The sequence below is a fragment of the Theropithecus gelada genome, chromosome 15 (assembly GCF_003255815.1).
Source record: "Theropithecus gelada isolate Dixy chromosome 15, Tgel_1.0, whole genome shotgun sequence".
NCBI lineage: Eukaryota > Metazoa > Chordata > Mammalia > Primates > Cercopithecidae > Theropithecus > Theropithecus gelada.
In genome coordinates, this window is record NC_037683.1 from 29,953,048 (window position 1) to 29,956,946 (window position 3,899).

General features: G+C 34.1%; 1 non-coding gene across 1 annotated transcript; it reads left to right on the forward strand.

The window, feature by feature from the left end:
- The first annotated feature begins 563 nt into the window (after positions 1–563).
- Positions 564–672, forward strand: LOC112608767. The gene has a single exon (XR_003116058.1). It is a non-coding gene; the product is annotated as a U6 spliceosomal RNA (small nuclear RNA).
- Positions 673–3,899: the final 3,227 nt, after the last annotated feature.

The following is a 3,899-nucleotide window of genomic DNA, read 5'->3' on the forward strand; positions in this document are numbered from 1 at the left end:
TTTCTTTATTTTGTTTTGGCTTCTGTGTCTCTTTGAAGATTGTTAACTTCAGGTCTTGTCTCATAACTCTCTCCCTCTCAGTTTTTTTTAATGTTCTTTTTTCTCTGTTCTAATTTCTATTTCTATTGATCTGTCTTTAAGTTCACTCATCATTTCTTCTGCTGCCCTTCTAGCCTGGCATTGTCCATCTAATGAATGTCTAATTTTAAATATTACTTAAAATTATTTATTTTTATTTGATGAATAAAAATTTTATATATTTATGGTGCACAAACATATTTTGATATATGTATACATTGTGGAATGGTTAAATCATGCTAATTAACATATGCATTAACTTAAAATATTTTATAATACCTATCTCAGTACTTCCTTTTCTCTGTTGAAATTATCAAGTTTTTCATCCATTAGATCTATTTTTTGCTCTAATTTTAAGAGATACTTTTAGTAGTGATTTTACAGTCATTTTTGGGTTATCTGTAATCCTTATATAGATTATATTTTTCTTTTGCACAAAAGTTACATTTTCTATATTTTTGCCTTGAGCTGTAACTTTTTATTGTGTTTAAAAACCATGGAGACTTGTGCTCGCTTTGGCAGAACATACACTAAGAAGATTAGCATGGCCCCTGTGCAAGAATGACGCGAATTTGTGAAGCATTCCATTTTCAAAAAAAGAAAAAAATAATAAAAATAAATAAAAACCACAGAGACTGAAGTAAATATTATTTCTTCCAGAAAGGGCATATCTTTTCCTCTAATCAGGCAGCTAGAATGAAAATGGGAGGCTTTTTGCTTTGATCCAATAAGGAATTTAATAGGATTGGGGCTGATTTGGAGATCTAGTTTCAGATTGCCTTTGTTTTCAAGATTTCTTGAGTGTGAAATCTTATCTATGTATATAATAGGCCCTTCCTTCTTGTAGACTTTGGCTTTCTAATCACTTTTCAGTCTTGCCTCCAGCTTCCCAAATGCTTCTGTAAGACACTGAGCAAAAGTCTATGAGAATTGGTGGCAGGAAGGCTCTGCTATCTCTGCATTTGGGGTTTCTAAGGTTCTGCTTCATTATGCCAGCTCACATGGCTGTTAAAAGTTTAACTTTTTTTTCGTACCCTAGAAGATTCTTTCTGCCTAAATTCAGCAAGTGGTCCCAGGAGGAAAGCAGTTCATAGTCTGTGTTCACCCAAGAAGGGCCTGCCCCACTTTGGAAGTCTTTAATTCTTTGCATTCATAGTCCTTCAATGTGTTAAAAATATTAATTTTACTTCATTTTTTCTATTGTTTTGGTGAGAGAAATAGTCTGTCAACATTCTGTATCTGACTTTACTTGAAGTAAAGCTCTGCAATTAAATTGTTGGGGAGAAAAGGAATCTCAAGGTGATGTTTGCATCACAGAATTTTAGAGCATACTATAATTTCACACTGTAGTATTGCACAGAGTAGACCAATGTAGTTTGGTAAGCAGAATAGAAACTCAAAAAATGGGTTTTAGTTTGTGATAAAGATTATTTCCTCCCAAAATTTGTAATGTGTATTTAAGACATATAAAATACCTATTTATTTAAAAAACTTAGAGCCTTTCCTCACCAAGTACTCCAAAAAGAGATTATATAGGAGTTAATTTGAAAAATGAAGCTACAAGAGAAAATATTTTACAAATACAAGAGAACATACCAAGAGATGCAAAAAATAAAAAACAGAAACAGACTCTGCTTACAACATTAGTAAAATATTTCTAAGCATAAAATTAAGAAAAAATGAAAAAGGAGAATAAAAATAGAATTTTTCTGTCTCAAAATTATTACAAATTTAAAAGTCCAACTTCAAAGTAGGTATATTTGCAAAATAAATGATACACAAGTGTTATCACCCTTAATATATAAAAAGCTCTTATCAATCAAGAAAAAAGCAAATAGAAAAATGCTTTAAGAGATAATTCACAAAGACATATCAATGGCTTATGAATATATTTTAAAATTTACATCATTAGTAATCAAAGCTACCTCATACCATTTTTTTTTGTTCTCCTCCTGAGGTGAGAGGGAGCTCCTTAATATTTTCATAGACTCTTTTTTATTCTGTATATTTTAGGTGTACAAAACAATATTTTTATATACACAGTGAAATCATTGCTACAGTCAAACCAATGAACATATCCATCATCTCAGTTACTCTTTTTTTGTGCAAAGAGTATCTAAAATCTGCTCTCTTAAATTTCCAGGATACAATACAATATTATTAATGTGCAATACAATATTGTATTAATAATACAATATATCTCCAGACTTATGCATTTTTCTAACTATGTCTTTGTATCCTTTTACCTACATATAACAACTTACCATCAACAGATAAAAGAATTTTACATTTTTGTTCCATCCTCATTTTATGTTTTGATGTCACAATTAACATATTTTTTCCATTAAGGAAATATTGTATCTATCATTATTTATAATACTTTTGTCTTTTGACCTTTATACAAAGTTGTAAGTGATTTAAACACCACCATTATGGTATTATAGTATTCTGCACTTATACATTTACTTTTACCAGTGAATTTTATACTCTTATGTCTTTTTATGTTAGTAATTAGTGTCCTTTCATTTTTTTTTTTTTTTTTTTTTGAGATGGAGTCTTGCTCTGTTGCCCAGGCTGGAGTGCAGTGGTGTAATCTCAGCTCACTGCAACCTCTGCATCCCAGGTTCTCCTGCCTCAACCTCCCGAGTAGCTGGGACTACAAGCATGCACCACCATGCCTGGCTAATTTTTGTGTTTCAGTAGAGATGGGGTTTTGCCATGATGACTGGGCTGGTCTTCAACTCCTGACCTCAAGTGATCTGCCCACCTCAGCCTCTCAGAGTGCTGCACCCAGCCTTCTTTCATTTTCATTTGAAGAACTCTCTAGCATTTCTTCTAAGGAAAGTCAATGGTGATGAACTTCCTCAGCATTTGCTTTTCTGAGAAAGTCTTTATTCCTCCTTCATTTCCGAAAGACAGCTTTGGCAGGTATAGTTCTTGACATTCCCTTGTATGTGACATGTTGCTTGTCTTGCTGCTTTCAAAATTCTCTCCTTGACATTGACTTTGGAAAAGCTTATTATAATGTGTCTTGGTGAAGATCTCTTTGGATTGAATCTATTTAGGGACTTTGGGGCTTTATAGATCTGGATTTTCATATCTCTCCCAACATTTGGGCAGTTTTCAGCCATTGTTTCTTTTTTTCTTTTTAAATGTATTATACTTTAAGTTCTGGGATACATGTGCAGAATATGCAAGTTTGTTACATAGGTATATACGTGCCATGGTGATTTGCTGCACCGATCAACCCACCATCTACATTAGGTATTTCCCCTAGTGTTATCCCTCCCCTAGCCCCCCACCCCCTGACAGGCCCCAGTGTGTGATGTTGCCCTCCCTGTGTCCATGTGTTCTCATTGTTCAACTCCCACCTATGAGTGAGAACATGCGGCATTTGGTTTTCTGTTCTTGTGTTTACTGAGAATGATGGTTTCCAGCTTCATCCATGTCCCTGCAAAGGATATGAACTCATCCTTTTTGATGGCTACATAGTATTCCATGGTGTATATGTGCCACACTTTCTTTATCCAGTCTATCATTGATGGGCATTTGGGTTGGTTCCAAGTCTTTGCTATTGTGAACAGTGCCGCAACAAACATACATGTGCATGTGTCTTTATAGTAGAACGATTTATAATCCTTTGGTTGTATACCCAGCAATGGGATTGCTGGGTCAAATGGAATTTCTGGTTCTAGATTCTTGAGGAATCGCCACACTGTCTTCCACAATGGTTGAACTAATTTACACTCCCACCAACAGTGTAAAATTCTCCACATCCTCTCCAGCATCTGTTGTTTCCTGACTTTTTAATGATTGCCATT